General features: G+C 41.0%; 1 long non-coding RNA gene across 1 annotated transcript in view; it reads left to right on the forward strand.

The window, feature by feature from the left end:
* Positions 1-17,945, forward strand: part of LOC115289195 — a 19,024-nt gene continuing 1,079 nt past the window's right edge. The window contains exons 1-2 of the long non-coding RNA XR_003907457.1: positions 1-91; positions 14,344-14,501. This is a non-coding gene — a long non-coding RNA (uncharacterized LOC115289195). The remainder of the gene's footprint in view (positions 92-14,343; positions 14,502-17,945) is intronic.

Genomic DNA, 17,945 nt, shown 5'->3' on the forward strand with positions numbered 1-17,945 from the left:
ACCCCGCGGCTGCTGCTGACAGGCCCTTACGATGTCCAAGCCAATGGCGTCCAGTCACCTTGACTCACAGCAAAGGAAATGGACGCCTCAGGTGAGAATTTTAGTTTGCAACAGGAAGTTTTACAGCCACCCCGTTGTCAGACACCATGCAAGAGGTTGAGGATTCACAGTCCCTAACTTCAGCTTGTTCTGGAGGCTACTGGTCACATCCAAGGTGCTGGGGATGTTCATGGTACAGGACAGAATACACACTAGCTGTGCACATCAGGAGAGACCTGTATTCCCTGTCAAAAAGTCCAAATCAAGGCATACACACACACACGCATGCACACACAGACACGTGATATGTGTAGGAGCCGCTAAGTTGGCCAAATACTTCATGAAATATTTAAATTTCACATCAGCTATACATTTGCATTTGCATATGCATAATTAATTTTTTAAATTTTTTAAATGTTTTTTTAATTTATTTTTTAGCGACAGAGAAAGACAGCATGAGCAGGGGAGGGAAAGGTCAGAGAGAGAGGGAGATACAGAATCAGAAGCAGGCTACAGGCTCTGAGCTAGCTGTCAGCACAGAGCCCAATGGGGGGCTCGAACCCACGAACTGTAAGATCATGACCTGAACCCAAGTGAGAAGCAGGACGCTTAACCGACTGGGCCACCCAGGTGCCCCTCATTTGCATAATTTATAAACTCTGCTAAGTCATTCCACTCTTCTTTCATGATGCAGGTTGATTCATAGTCTTCTAGTGGTTGCCCTGTGTCAGCACCCCGCCCCCCCCGCAACGGTCAGCTACCACGTGACATCTTTACTTCTGTCTGTGGGAGAAGCAGCTCCTCTGGAAACCTTATACGATTTTGTCACTGGAAACTATCTAAAGCCGCAGTTTCCATTCACTCATCATGATCTGCCCAGCATAAATTTCTTTACTGCTTTTTTTTTAAGCCATCTTTTAAAGCCTTATTTGTGACAACATGCCAAGAAGAGACCTCAGAGGTCATAGCCTAACCCCCACCTGGAGGAATCACACCTCAATTAAATTTCTTTGCCCCCTTTGTTCATAATTCCATTAGGTGACTTCTATGGGGATCCAACACCAACATTTACTGAGATGGCTTTGCGCTCATGTCTCTTCTCCAAGTACCATTTTGGTTAAAAACAAAATATTGAGGGGAATCCCCAATGATAGACTTTGCATGGAATTGGATATAATATTACTCCTTATTTTCCAAAGAATATCCTTTTGCAAGCAACTCTGTCTTATAATCAGGCCTTTGTGATAAATGAGTATAAATTAAAAGGTGACATGAAGGAAAGTGTGATTGACTTTCTTCTAGGGGAGAGAGTTGATGAATTAAGAAAGCTTCCAAGGAAGAAATGATGATGCCCGAGGGACAGTTGGAAGGACCAGAGGCAGAGGCGCTGAGGACATTCTCTGGGGAGAATCACTCACACAAAGATATAAGCATCATGGTACTATGGGGAAATGTTGAGAAAAAAATTGGGGGCTGTATCCTTTTTTGCAAAGCTTACAAGTGAGCTGTGCCCATTTCATGAATGCTGGCCAAAGAAACGTGACTCCCGGGGTCAGAGACATGGGCTTTATTGGTTACAACACCCAGCAAACAGCGTGAAGTTCATGCCCTCTCATCTAGTTCTCATGGGGGCCACACAGATGGATCCGGGGTGGGGGGGTTTGCATCACGAATGCAAGAACCCCAAGTTCAAGAAAAGAGCATGCTTTCTATTGGGCCACAAGAGAATTTTGCAACTTGGGCCTTGGAGGGAGATGTTATCTTTATTTTACTGAATAGTAAGCCAACCTGCTCACTACTGTGCAGGGCAATACCGTCTCCAAGGCTGTTGAAAAGTTTGATCTGAACAAAACTGAGTGCTTCTGCTTGCAACACACACTGAAATATGAGAGCCCAGGGGAGAGTCGTCTCCCAGTCAGAAAAACAAATAAACTTGAAGTGATTTGCTTGAGGTCACAAAGCCGATCAGATCTGCTCCTGTCCCTGGAATGGTCCCACCCACTGCACTCCCTGGGTCCACTGCTGCTGTCATTCTTCTGTGAGATAAATCGCCTCCCCTAGATGGCACAGAAGCCTATGGGGCCACACGATGAGGGAAGGGCCCATGTGATAGGCAGAATTCTAAGAAGACCCCCAATGACCATTCCCTGTACATGTAAGGTCCACCCCTTGAGTGTGGAAAGGGCCTGTGCACGTGAAGGTGTCACTCATTGTATTAGGTTACATTATATGACGACTGGTGAAGAGAGTTTGAAGATGTAATTAAGGCCCCTGTTGTCTTTGAGGCAATCTAAAGAGGGATTATCCTGGGTGGGCCTGACCTAATCAGGCGAGCCTTTAAAAACCATCTAGAGGCATCTGCAAGCACTCCATTGTGGGTCTTGAAGAAGCAAACTGCCTTGTCATGGAAAGAGTCAAGTAGCAGGAAATGGTGAGTGGCCCCTAGGAGCCAGATGTCCCGGTCCTTCAACCGTAGGAACTGAGTTCTGCTAACAACCAGGGAGCTCGGAAGAAGACTTCAAGCCTCAGATGGGAGCCCAGCTCTGGTAGACACCTTGGCTGCCTGAGCAGAAAATCTGGTTAGGCTGTCGCTGGGCCTCTGACCCACAGAAACTGTGAGATAACAAGTCTATGTTGTCGGGGCGCCTGAGTGGCTCAGCCCGTTAAGCATCTGACTCCATCTCAGCTCAGGCCATGATCTCCTGGTTCGTGGGTTCAACCCCAAATTGGGCTCTATGGTGACAGTGCATAGCCCGCTTTAGAACCTCTCTCTCCTTCTTTCTCTGCCCCTCCCCCACATGCCCTCTCTTCCCTCTCAAAGTAATTAAACATTAAAAACAAAAAAATAGAAGACTACATTATCTTAAGCTCCTGAATTTGTGGCAATAGTTACACAGATTATAAAGCAACCTGCAACTAACTTCTTGCGGCTATATATTCTCATCTATGCTTCTAGAAGAGCAGAATGAAGACATACACGTTTCCTGAGCACTAAAATCATGGAGACAGCTAACTGAGCACTGTGAGAATTAAAATGTCATGCTCTCTGCCATCCTTGCCCTTCTCCTCCCTTGGCCAATTTGGGAGTAGGGAACACATTTGTGAAAAATGACCTCCTAAAACAGTTTATTCATTTATTTGTGGTTCCCTCAATAGACATGAACTGAACACTAAATATGTGCCAGGCAATGTGCTAATCCTTCCAGAAAACTCCTGACTTCATTCTCAGTGTAATTCCAGCTTCCGTTTTCCCCTGTCCACCAGCAGAGCTAATTAGATTCCCCCACGAGCTTTGGCAGTTGTCCTACATGGCTGTTCAGATCATCACCTAAGGAGTCTCAAACAACACTCACACCCATCCCCCTAACTAATGAACTCAGGATGCCTGGAGGCAGATCCCAGACATCAGACTATTTTTCTAAGCCTCCTATGTGATGTTAGTGTGCAGCCACAGCTAACAATCTTTGCTCTAAATTGCAGCCAGGAAAGAGTTAGGAGTTTACGGAACCAAGGCTGGTGGTTCAGAAAACCAGACTATTCCATAACCTTCCCCTTGCAAATAGAGAACCATCCCAGTTTCAATTGATCAGGTCAAAACTCTTGCTCAGCTTTTCTTGGACTCTCCTTTGTCATGAGCCACACATCCTATTTGTTCTTGAAACTACTATGCTAGAGCCTCAAAATATATTTCAAATGCCACGCCCACCCCTGTCCACCCAGCCCAAGATAATATTGTCTCTCACATGAATTATTGCAATATTGCAAGGCTGGTCTCTGTGCCCGTGGTCTTTCTTCCTACAGATGCTTCTCAGCAGAGTAGCCCCCCACCCCCACCCACTGCTCTGTCTTCCAGTTCACTTAGAGTCATTTCGGTTTCTTCAAAAGGTCTCCATGCATTGGTTCTCTGTTACTTGGCTGTTCCTCTCTCCTGCCACTCTTTTCCAGGAGTTACGACTTCCTTGCTAGTTTCAAACACACTAGGGAGGTTCATCCTAAGGAGCCCTTGCTGTCTCCTCTGCTTGGAATCCCGCCCTGAGGAATCACTGTCACCAATTGTGGGTTATCACTCCAATTTCATCTCTCAGGGTTCTCCCTGGCCATCAAATTTAAAATGGCAATGTTTGCCATAAATGAGGTCCCTCTCTCTCCACCTCCCCCACTTTGTATTTCTACACGGTCCTTAATCATCCTCTAATGTACTGTGTCTATTTGGCTACTGATTTTGTTTCTTCTTTCCCTCATTAAAATATGCATGATATGAGAGTAGGGTTTATTTATATACTTTCTTCTGATTGTTCCCCGCCACACTGGCTCTGGAAATATGCTTGATACATAATAGGTTCTTGATAAATATTTGTTGTTATTCTGCCTCTGTGTTCTCTTTAAATTCACTGAGTATCCAACTGTAGGTAATCTTATGACCAAGTCACTGATTCTGTTAAGGATCCCCTTCTTATTTTTTGTTGCTGTTGTTGCTGTCCAAGATTTCTACCACCCTGATACTATTGTGACCAAACTGGTCAAAAAGAAAAGTGATCTTTCAGATAGATCTCAATATATCTATTCAAAGCTATATTCTTTGATGAGGGATTGAATTTCCCCCAAGCTTACATTTTGGTGCATGTAAAGTAAAAACGACATCCTTTAAAAACTAGGGCAATGCATATGCAAAAGGTTATGTCTTGCAACCTAGTCTGTAATTGCAAAACCTTGGAATACACCTACAGTGTTCATACGTTGGACACGGGAGTATGTTTAAGAACATTATGACACCTCTACGTGATGGATTACTTTGCAGCTTTAAAACTGTAAGACCGATATCTCTATGAACTTATATATTGACTGATTTCAGGATCTATTATTAACTGGAGAAATAGTATAACATTACATAAACTATATATTGACTGTGTAAGAAAAAAGAGGAAATAAGAAAATACACATAGATATATGTGTTCATTTTTTTGCCAACCACACACACATATGTGCACAATAAATCAGAAATTAATGACATTATTGGCCTTCTAAGGGGGCATGGAAAAAGAGTTGAAAGGATGGGGAGCTGAGAATAGATAGAGAAAGTAAAAGAAAGATGACACTCTCTGAGTATGCTTTTTGTAAGGTCCTGACATTCAGAATTACGTTAATATTTCACACATTCAAGAAATTAAATTAACCAGAATAATAGGGAAAAAACCCAAATGGAATGCAAACTGGAACAAATGACCCCAATATTCCAAGTGAACAACAGAAACACACCAAAGGGAGAGGAAGCAAACAGACGCAATACTTTTGAACTTGGTATTTTGAGTATATTTTCGGAGGCTAAAAAGGAAAAGAACTGTAAACAAATATTGAACTCTAGTCAGTAGGTCTACTTTTTAGTAATGGTGGTTTAGCAAGTGTGGTATCAGACTATGTGTATGATAGTGTTAAGCCAAAAAATAAATTTATAGTGGATAAGGGGGACAGATTCTCATTGTCAGAGAAGATAGTTAAAAGATAGAAATGGAGAAGAATAGAATGAACTCTCTAGTGTTGGTTTTGACTTGGAGCTAACAGTATCAATTCTTGTTTTTTTTTAATAGATGATAGGTAGATGATAGATAGATAGATAGATAGATAGATAGATGATAGTTATAAATAGATTTTTTAAATGACATGAATTGTGTACATGAGTGTGTGTGTGTGTGTGTGTGTGTGTGTGTCTAGTTCTGTTTGTCTGAGGAGACCCAGAGTTGACAACAGTATTGAATCCCAATAGCAATGAACACTTAGCACTGAAATATTGGTTTCGAAATAACTACTCTCCACTAAAATAAATTAGGGCTCCTTGGAGAAATAGTTGATTTAAGAGCTGGGTCAGCCTTAATGTTGGCAAGTCCAACATAAGCCTAAAAGTTTTTGCTACACTGGAAGTGAGGGATTAAAAAAATTATGGGGACACATTAAAAGGACACAGGGCATAAGTAAATAATGGTAATAATGGGTTATAATTCATAGTATAAACTAAAGATTTCTGAGTAGATACTAATATAAAAGAGACCCAGTAAGTACGTAAATGTGTGTGGTGGGGGGAGAGGAAGCTCTTTCATACCACTGACTATTTGGCCCAGACAATGTTATGTTATCCGCGACTGGCTTGTGCATTTTGCACCAGGGGAGTTTTAGAAGCATCTCTACCTATACTTCCCTATGCCAGCAGTGCTACGGAACTTACAAAGGTCAAAACTGACCCTAGAATTTGCCAAGTGTCTCCTGGGCGATAAAATCACCTCAAGTTGGGAACCACTGCTCTATAAATGTACAATATTATTAACAGCATTCTTCAAAAGTGCTTTGGAGAGCAAAATACAGGAAGTACTTATTTGGAAGATAGTCTATTATTATTAAATTATGATGAATTTATATAGAGGACGACAACAAAATATTTCTCGAATGCCAAATTCCTGAACAATATAGGAATGTTAGACTACTTCCTATGTCATTTGAGAAATTTCACATTTTTATGCGTTTGTATATTTCTCCATTTCAGGGTATTTTTTTTTTAATCCATGATCAGATATTAGTAGGATTGTAACTGCCAGTATGTGTCTTAATCAAAGAATTTTTTTCTTTAATCCTTTTATTACTTGTATTCAGTTTTATTTCTGTTTCAAAAACATGTATATATCTGTGACTTCCTATATTTTATAGATAGGATGCAGGGTCATTTAGTACCTTTGTGTTCTGACTTCTGCATTTTTGACAGTTCACTTTTGATTCAACATCTTGGTCACCCTGGATACAACTAAGGCTTTCTGGAGATGAATGCGAGAGACAGTAATAAGCCTTTTCTTTTTTTTTAATAATAAATATTTTTTATTCTAAGTTAAAGAAGAATTTAATATAAAAGTTTCTTTCATATTCTTTTTTAATTCTTTTTATTAAAACATTTTTAATTAAATAGTTTATTACCAAGTTGGTTTCCATATAACACCCAGTGCTCTTTCCCACAAGTGCCCCCCTCCATGACCATGCCCCCCATTGCCTTCCCCCCCTCCCTCTTCAGCCCTCAGTTTGTTTTCAGTATTCGAGAGTCTCTCATGATTTGCCCCACTCCCTCTCCCTAACTCTTGAGAAAGTCTTTTCTTTGCCTTCGCCAGTGATTATTTGGCATGTTACAAATTAGGTAGACAATCTCTTATTTTTTGAAGTCAGTGACATAAAAAAGAATTTTGAAGCTAGTCTGATTGTGTTTCTTTACAAGTAACCTTCCTCTCAACCTTCTCTTATTTAAATGCCCAAGGATTTTTTTCTTTTTTTCTTTTATTTTTAAACTTGCACAAAATAGTAGTTTTCCTTCCATTCCCATTTTTCTGGGACATGGTGTACTCTTGTTCTGTGCTCATCATTATTTATTTATTTGTATTTGACTACGGCAGATCTGTTACTCGTAGCTGACCACTTCCCTACCACCAGCACAGGAGAGGATCTTCAGAAGTGCCCCAATGAGCATCTTGCCGCTGTAATACTTAAGCTTCTCTCTCCTGTGATTTTAATGATGTTTCCTTGTCCCCTAGAAATACAGGTCTCTCGTTAATGGGCCTGTACATCCGAAGTTGGCAAATCTTCTCTGCAAAGGACTCTGATAGTAAATATTTTGGGCCTTGCGGGCTGTAAGATTTCTACACAAATACTCTACTTTGGTATCAGGAAAGCAGCCACAGACCATTATGTAAATGATGGAGGGAGGGGCGCCCATATGCAGATAAAACTTTATGCGTGACATCAAAATTAGCACTTTAAATGTTTTCATATGTCACAAGATTTTATTCTTCTTGGATTTTTCTTTCTTAGTCATTTCAAACCGTAAAAATCATTCTCAGCTCAATGCAAAACCAAGGATGGGCCCAATGTAGCTCATTATTTGCTGACTTCTGTGTTAGTTAGATCTTTGGTTCTACCAGTATTGGTTCCGCTTTGAACTACCTCCAATATATATTTTAATTTTTGATGTTGCATTTTTGGTGTAACTCTGTTTCCCTCTCCTGATTCTCCCAGCCCCTCTAACACTTCATCTGCCACCGAAGAACACATTTCCATCCAAGTCACACATGAATATTTTCTTATCTGCTAAGAACACAAAGCAGACACTTCTTGATCTTCTTTTCCGCCATTTGTATTGAATTATTTTCATGAATGTGTTTCTGCTCAGGATCTTTATGGCCATGTCTTACCTTTTTATGTGTTAGAATCTTTTCATACAGCACATGATGTTTTCCATTGCTGTCTTTAGTTCTTCCCATATGAAGTGAAATCTGCACTGTCTGCAGTTTGCCAACAGACATGAGTGTGTATCGGCTTTGATCATTTTTATTGTCCACGTGGGTGCTGCCTTGATACCCTGCACATCTTAAACTGTGGTGTAAGCACTGGTTCTGGCCACATGTTAAGTATCTGGTAGGCCTTTATGTGATGTTGCTGTGCTGTGGGATGATATTCTTCTCCCTGATCCCTTCAATATGGCCTTCTGACCATCCACCCATTCTACCTTTGGTGTATTTGAAAAATTTTGCATTTTTTGTTGGTTTTGAAAGCATAAAAATATGCAGCTCATAGTACCATGCCTCTAATTCTCTTCTTACCCTCACGGATTTGCTGTTGACAATGTTCTACCATTGATGCCCTTTCAGTCACTGGAGTTACTGAGATTAGAGGTGTTGAACAAAAGTGAAAAGTGGGGGAAAGGGAAAGAAACAGGCTTAGTCTCACTTTGTGGAGGAGGATGATATGTGGTGGGCCCATAAACCCATTTTGTTCACCACAGAGCTGAGAGGCCTGGAGGGAGGGGTGCACAGTGGAATTGGTCATGTCCTCCAGCGTCTCCTCTCCCTGGTTCAAGGGTCAAGGTAGGAGTCATTCACTGATCCTTTTCCCAGTAAACTTATTCCTGCAAAGCTTAAGAACTGTTCCTTCCATGACCAGTGTGCCATTTATCAAAATCCTCATTCCTAATGATACTGCATCTTTTTGTGTTTATATGGGGTACCCGGATGGCTCAGTTGGTTAAGCATAGGACTTCAGCTCAGATCACGATCTCACAGTTCATGTGTTTGAGTCCTGCATCAAGTAAGCTGGAGCACCCTCTCGTCATTTGGGCACAAGCCCTGCTTTGGGTGAGCTTGATCCCAGCTTCAGCCTTCTCTCTCTCTCTCTCTCTCTCTCTTTCTCTTTCTTTCTTTCTTTCTTTCTCTCTCTCTCTCTCTCTCTCTCTCTCTCTCTCTCTCTCTCTCTCTCTCTGTCTCTGTCTCTCTCTGCCCCTTGCTCAATTGCATCCTCTCTCTCAAAAGTAAAATATAATATAATATAATATAATATAATATAATATATAAAATATAGGAATGGATCTGAGAACACTAAGTGATTTGCCTAAGGTCTTGCAACAAAGAAGGACTAGAAACAAGATTTAAGCCCCTTTCTACCTAACTGTGAAAGCATTTCCTTGTACCTTATATCCTACCTCCGAAGGTTAGACTCTCAAGATGTTATTACCCAACCCCCCCTAAAAAACCCCACAAAAATTCATAGTAGTATGGTATTGTAAAAAAAAAAAAAGTTAAGTAATTCATCAATGGAATAGAAGATCAATTGTACATGATGTGATTTATAGGGGTTTGTCTGACCCCATCTGTGACTCTTCAGGAGACATCAGCATGAAGACACAACTCAGAAAAGAGCCTATGTTGTCACCTTTCCAAGTTCTCTAGCTATTTGATTTAGAAGTCTGGGGCAGTTTGGCACCCATGATGCATATTGTAATCCATAAATTAATGAGTGATTAAAATCTTACTCAGACAAACACATAGCCACAAATCTGAATGACGCACGATTATTGCCAGCCATAGCCAGCAGATGTATAGGAATAATTGGCTTTTAATGCTCATTAGTCAGTTTTATTACAAATAATGCATTTGCATGATGTTTGTAAATTTATGCCCCAGTGGGAAGACACGGTGACAGCACAGTATATAAACAAGGAGAGTGATTATGAAAAGCGCATCCAAAATGTTTTAACGTGCCCAAAGATCCATTTATGTATATGTTTATTTATTTTTAACCTTGCCTCATTCTGAAACAAAATAATTTAAGGCAATCTGAAGGAATACAGCCATTATAAGAATTTGTAAAGAAAAACGTTATGGAGAAAAGAAAAAGGAACATCAGAAAATATAATGACTCAGTGGCAGAGTTAGCACGCAAGATGAATGTCATTACATTCTGTGCACATGGTAAAAATGTAATACAAAATGACGTCTGCATTTATTAGCATTCAAAGCAAGAGACTCAAAACTGGTTAGTGTAAGATTTACTGTGTTCACAGGGGAATGTGAAAACAACAAAAAAAGGTTTTTCTCCTGGGAAATATAACATTTCTTGGTAAAATGGCCGGGGTGCGTGGGTGGGTGGTTGGGGAATCTACCTTCTAGTTTTTCATAGAGATGACATGAACATAAAAGGAAACTAATCTTCAAACATTTCTCTAAAGCAAATACAGTAGAGAGCATTCTGATAAGGTTCCGTCTTCTGGACTGATAACCTGCCAAATTGCACTTTCATAAAAATTAGACCTTTGAAGGTGAGAATTTGCCTCTCCATCATATCCCTTTCACTGCTCCATTCAGGCTCACTTCTTGGCTCATCATCCTCCAACCTATCTCTATTAGAGTTTCATTTGGATAAAATTTAGTATTTATCTTATGATGCTTAAAGCTACTCATAATCAGGAAATACACCACACTTTAATGAATTTCCTTGGACTGCCTTGTTTTCCCTAACACAGTCTTACTCCTGTCTCTTCTAGTAATCGTTACTAATTCAATCCCCAAACCTTCCCCAGAGATAAAATCTTCTTGTAATACAGTTGGGCACATCCAAAAATACCAACACCTCATCTACTTGAAGACATTGCTCCCAGAGGCTCCTGCTGGACTGGCATCTGGCTGAATGTGTTTTACAGCTGTCACCTTGGGATCTGCCCCTACCCCCTGGAGAACCCCTTCAGCTCTCTTGTATCAAATTCTTAATTTAATGAAGCATCTTTTTGAGGAGTGTCTTCTCCTTCTTTGGTAAAATGCTTCTACAAATAGGTGTCTAGAAAAGAGTATATGCTGACAATTTTTTGAGTCTGTAAATAGGTCAAAATAACTTCTTATAATCATGCATCTCTGATGGTAAGGACGGTAGAGAATACTAGCTGGAAATGATTGTCTACTAGGAACACAGCGTCACATGGAGACTGTGTTTCACTGCTTATACTGCTTCCTGGAGCTGGTGGTCTCTCTTCCACCAGGCTCTGAACTGGTGCTTCAGCTGTGGTTTTTCTGTGCCCATGTTCCTTAAAGCCAGCAGCTTCTGGGTGATGTGGTGGTAGAGCACCATTCCTTCAGGAGACCCAGCAGGTCACTAAGTGGCAGTTGACCAAGTAAGCCTTTCTCATAGTTTAAGTGCTAGCAATCCATTCTAAGAGAAATGGGCAGATGTTTCAGATATAGATTATTCTTTCCTGCCTACAGCATCTTGGCCAGCGCCACTGTGTGAAGATGTATGGAATGTTGCAGCTACTGACAAGGGATCTTACATAAAACTGCAAAACCCCAATGGGTCCACGAATGACCAGGGCTGATGACTGCAACAAGGACATTACTACATGCTCTTCCTGAAGCAGTGCCCATACATACTTATGGAATCCTAATTTGTTCCCAAATCAAAATATTTTACTTATGTTGTATCCCATGGTTCTTTGTAGGGTTTAGCTCCCCTCCCATTTGCCTATGTGTTTTATTAAGGATCCAACAAGATAGCCATTTTTGTCCATCTGGTCTGATAAGTGTGTTTTATCAATGTTGTGGGTCAATGGGATGGTCTGTGGGATGTCGGACTGTCCAGGATCTCTTCAGAGTATATACAAGGCTGGGGAGGGAATAAATTATTTTCATCGTAGGGGACAAGTATGTACCTATGGTTTTGTCTGTTTGGTGTAATACAAACTATGTTTGATCTTTTCTGATGGGAATAGAAAAGAATAACCATAATCAATGGTCAAATAGCATTATTTATTTTTATTATTTTTAATGTTTATTTGTTTTTGAGACAGAGAGAGACAGAGCATGAGTGGGGGAGTGGTAGAGAGAGGGAGAAACAGAACTTAAAGGAAGCTCCCAGCTCTGAGCTGTCAGCACAGAGCCTGATGTGAGGCTCAAACTCACGAGCCACAAGATCATGACCTGAACCAAAGTCAGATGCTTAACCAACTGAGCCACCCAGGTGCCCCCACATACCATTATTGAGACCATGTTAATCTGCAGTATCAAAGATACCTCATCTGCAGCAAAGACTGCAATTGTAGCTGGAGTGACTGCTTGGTGAAGCTTATGGTGGTACATTACATTCCTCCTACAATCATCTGGTTTCCTTGGGAGACTGACGAATTAATTGGGAATTTGATAGGGACCACTCCTTTTGCATCATTTAGATACTAGAGAATGAAATTATTTTTTGTCAAACCCCTGGGCCATGATCCTTTTTTTTTTTTTTAATTTACTATCTGGGCTTAGGGGAAGGAAGAGTTTTAGAAGGGTCTGGAAAATGGAGTAGACTTCGTGGACCAACAGTTTGTTGGACATTGGCCAGGACTTGGTCTATTTACTTGGCCCCAACCAACATGGGGGCCATGATGACTTTTTGGGTCTCTAGCATCAATGTCAATTTGAATTTCTTATTCTCCAGTATAAAGTTACTAGAATAAATGTCTACTGATCCCTTTGGGAAAGTTCAGGGGAGGTCATTATCGAGATTCCTATACAACTCACCATGACATTGCAAAGTTCTTCTTTCTGTTGTCTCCTTTATTTGATGGGTTCTCAGTTCTAAAACTGGTTCAGGTCCAAATATGTCTATATGTGCATTTGTGCACCCCCCCGCCCCCCACACACACTTTGAGTGGAGTCAACTTTTTTCAAGCTCTAGGTCATACATCCTTGATTTCTTCTGATGAGGAAAGTTGAGTATTACACTTATTGGTTTTCTATCTGTCCTGACTCTAAGGATACTGTGTTCTATTGATTATCTTTATAATTCTCTGTGGGTAAGGCCTTCTTGCCTGCTACCACAATCCTGCCACTTTTTACAACAATTGTGTTTATCTGCATTTTAACAATTAAGTACTACCACCTGGCCTCCTTGGGGATCCTATCATCCTCATTGCCATGAGTGAGTCTATTTCTATAATGTCCTCTCCTACTGTCACCCCTGCCTGCAAAGGGGAACTACCAATGAGCTTCTTGCTGATGTTGGTGCCCCATCACCAGCACATTCCTTGTTTCTTCTGGAATTTCTAATAGAATATAACCATAATGTAAGATTTTCATATATTGTATATCTCCTTTGACACACCTACTTATTGAGCTTTTTAATCTCATCAGATACAGAAATTCTGGCATTTAGACCTCACTTATCTTGGGTATTATATTTTCCATGTTATAATAACCAATTTGCATGATTTTAAGAACCAGTTTCCACCATCAGCTAGGGTTTTGCTAATTGTTATATCCTGTGAGTTGGGAGAGTGGTCCTAAATCACTAAAGCCATCTGTATTCACTATTACAGCCCAGAGTCTTTGAGCAAGCACCTTCACAATACAATCCCCCCACCAATCACCTGGCCTCAGCTGGTCCATGTATGTGGATCTTGCAACTTCTTTGGAATTTAGTGCCTTTCCTCCTTCCCAGCCTCAACATATACCTGGCTGCATTATGCTGCCACTTACCCTAATTATTGCCCTAATGGCCAGGAAGGAAGATGGCACAGATCCTGAGGCAGCACCTGCTGTCTTTCAGGGGAGAGACTTCTGGATGGGTTAATAGAAAGTGGAAGGCCATTTCTGTAGGCTTAAAGATTTGGGGGATTCTGATAATTAAAAAATTTCAAAGGCATCAACCCACATGTCTTTGATTCCATGCATCTTGGTCTACTTTCTAATAAGATCCTTTACCTAGTCATAAAGAGTCCTTGGTTATGAGTTTACTCTTCTTTGTAGCTCAGCTACTCTGATAATTCAGTTATGAGTAGCTCCCAGCTTTTTCTGCCGTTCTGCAATAGGAGATTGGAGTCTTTTTATATACCACCACAGGCAATGTGGCTTCCACACTTGGCTTCTTCATCTGTCTTAACTTATTGTTATGTGTTCCTAGATCTTAAACATAATTTAATGATAGTAATATAATCTCACTGTCCTTATATATTCTTTATTTTCTCCATCTTTTCAGATGTCCGATGAACGGTACCAGCTAGTACATTCCCTTCTGTTTGTATAGTATCCCAACTTACCTCCAGGAACAGTTTTAAGAAATTGATACCATCTGGTGCTGGGACTAAATGGGCACAAGCAACCACAAATGACTACATCCTAATTACCAACGGGGTGGTGAGTAATACCTCTACCAAATCCCAACTTCATCCTGCTTGCATCAATCAACTATTTCAATTCACCAGGGTACAGACACAAAATAAAGTTTAATGTTCAGGTTATGCTTGTAATCATAGAAAGGGAAGCATAGAAAGCAGGATTGGAGAAAAAGAAAATTTGAGCTAACATGTAGGCACAATCTCAGCCAATCCCATGGAGATCTCTGGAACTAAAGTGGTCCATCAAAGCTGTCCTGCATTGGGTTGTAATGGTTGGGTCTTTGTGTCCCTGCATTGACCAACCACTGGATATGAGTCACTCTTGAAAGAGCATGATTTCAGGAAGGGGGCTGTCTGTTGCTATGGTTGATTGAAACAGATAACAGCTGAAGCTAATCTTCTGGAAGTTCTACCAATAGCTGGGGAACCAAGTCTTTTCTTCACAGGGAATGTGAGTGCCACATCTCTCTGCCTAAGGAAGATGTGGGCAGGAAATTAGGATTCCTTCTATCTTCCGCAGGACCACTTTTATCCCTGCTATTGAAACACGGAATTATAGTTTTATCCTGAGTCAAGATTCCCCCAAAGTCCTAATAAGTCTCAGAATAATTACCAAATAAAATTATCCAAAGGTCTATGTAGGGAATATGGAAGCTGAACTATTCATTCTTTAGAACACGGAAGAACAGTTTTCAAATGATTCAGTTACTAGACACTGATTGTCTATGAAGTGTCAAATACTATGCCAGGTGGCAGTGATTCCAAGACACATGCATCAAATCCAGCAGGGGAGACAGACAGAAACACACTTGACATTAATGTGCTGTAATTAAATAATGTCTCAATTACAGTGAGAGCCCAGAAAAGAGAGCACCCAAAGAAAGCTTCATAAAGGAAAGGACCTCTGAGCTCAAACTTCCTACACATAGAATGCCTTCAATAGATGTTTGTTGAAAAAATTATGTGGATTATTTTTTTAAGTTTATTTATTTATTTTGAGAGACAGAGAGTGAGCATGAGTGAGGGAGGGACACAGAGAAAAGGAGAGATTGAATTCCAAACTTCTTTGTGCTGTTAGCACAGACCCCAGCACGGGGCTCCATCTCATGAAATATAGAAACATGACTCAAGCCAAAACCAAGTGTCAGACGCTTAATCAACTGAGCCATTCAGGTGCCCCTGTATGGATCTTTAATAGGAAACAGAAGTTATGGTGGATGGGAGAATTCCAAGTTGACTTGGAAGGTCTTCAAATGTTTTCCCTGTGGAGAAAGCCATAGGTAGTCCATTTGAGTATTTATTAGATGAAGCTAGAAATAAATGGTGTTGACATATTGCCTTGCAATTTCTTATAAGGAGTATTGACAATAGTCTATAGAGAGTAATAGAGGGCATGGACCTCTTGAAGTTATTTAGGTTGGTAGGTGAGCCACACATTAGTGGTTTGTAGTTGGTCTCCCTGTAGAAGTGAAAAGAAGAAATGGGTTATGGCAAGAATGTGTGTCCTTCACAGCCACTAAGTGAGTTGGTATCATGGTTTCCCACCATGTGGATGAGAACCCGGTTCATGGGGCCCTTCGATGACTGGCAGATAGGATTTGAACTCAGTCCTGGTTGTCTTCCAAACCTGGCATGTTTCACTGGTGGTTCACATATGTGACAAAGGCAACATCACTTCAATTAGCTAAATTTATTTCTTTCATTATAGCTGGGCAGCAGAGACTACATTTTTTATCTCCACCTTTTCTTGGTAACATTTATTATAAGACATTTAGGAAGTGAAGGTACTCACCGAATGGTGCAGTAATTTGTCAAGACTGACTATTAGGTCTGGGCCATCCCAGAGCCACTGACAGCACAGTGTTCCAGGGAGGATTCTACATGAGGCAACCACAAGTGTATGCGTATGGAATGAGGCAGCACGTGACAGTGCATTTCAGTGCTGTGTCAAAATACACTCGTTTACTGATTTGTTAGTCTCTGAGCCCAAAGTAGCTCCCACTGGTAAGCAAGTTCCCTGGTTCTGTCGCCCTCATCACATATCCCACCCCCACCTCAGGAACATCTTTTCCAGATCCTTCTGTCACCTGACACCAGATCTGGCCTCAGTCACCCACTCATTGCCTGTCTCTGGGCTATGGAAAGAGTTTTAGCAGGAGGGGAGTAGGGCTGCCTGTGTCTTCCATAACTTTGTCGCTAGGACTCATGTCCACAGCTGTGAAAACCTTCTAATTGGCTTATTACCTGGACAGAAATTTGCAAAACTTCTCAAAGGAGACCCCCGAGTTGTTGCTCAGTGTAAAATCATCCCATGGTTTAAGCCTAGAAGGACTTTATTATTATCACTGTTATTTTAAGGAATTCCCAAAGACTGGTTCAGTGTATGTCTTCTGCTGTAAATTTGTCAGTTCCCTATGCCCTACTTCTTTAAATTCAGCTAAAAGTGTTGTTTATCACCTGTTGTTGGCAACCAACCACCAGTCGATCTGAGTGTTGGTGGAAAAAGATCCACATCTGGAAGTAAGGTGACATCCTTGTTTTGCTTTTGAATCCCTGTACTTCTGCTTTCTAGCTCCCCAGATTCCTTTATGCATCTCTTCTGACCTCTCCTACATGGGGGTGGGGTCTTGCTCTACCCAAATGTGCCAGCTAAGCTGCTGTATGGCATTTTTGAACCCCAGAACCTCGCTCTACTTATTGAAGGGTACCAGGAGACTGGGACAGAGAGCTGGGAAATTCTCAGAGGAAGAGAGCAGACAGGTTGAGCACTAATGGGCAGGGGGCAGTATCTGCCAAGCCTGGGTCCTCTTATGGGTGCTCCTATGTCTTAGAGGTGCTTGATTGTTACTTGACCTGATTCACTTTCCTTCTGTACCTGCTTCTCCTCCCCAACAAGAAATAACAACCTGAACTTCTCATGATCATGATGAAAATTAAGAGGAAAAATATATGTAAGATGTCAACACTATGCGATGCCTTGGTGGCTTGGTCGGTTGAAGGTCCGACTTCAGCTCAGGTCATGATCTCACGGTTCTTGAGTTCAAGCCCCGAGTAGGGCTCTGTGCTGGCAGCTCAGAGCCTGGAGCCTGCTTCGGATTCTGTGTGTCTCTCTCTCTGACCCTCCCCTGCTCACACTCTGTCTCTGTCTCTCTCAAAATTAAATAATCTTTAAAAAAATTTTAAAGGCGTCAACCATAAAACCTGATGTGTAGAAGGTGTTCAAGAATTGAGGTCTCCCTTTTCTTTGCTATATATGGATTTTAGAATTTATCAGCTTTTATACACATTTGTCTTTAATAGTTTAAAATCCTGGTGAAGAAATTAGAAATCGATGTTTATATGCTTATTTAGCAGATGAGGAAAACTGAGGCCCAGAAAATTGATCACAGCCGTGTAATTGATAGGTGTACCATCCCCACACTCCCAGGTTAGCTCGTAGAGCTTGGCCAGATGAGAAGCAAAG

This window comes from Suricata suricatta, chromosome 4 (assembly GCF_006229205.1).
Source record: "Suricata suricatta isolate VVHF042 chromosome 4, meerkat_22Aug2017_6uvM2_HiC, whole genome shotgun sequence".
Classification (NCBI taxonomy): domain Eukaryota; kingdom Metazoa; phylum Chordata; class Mammalia; order Carnivora; family Herpestidae; genus Suricata; species Suricata suricatta.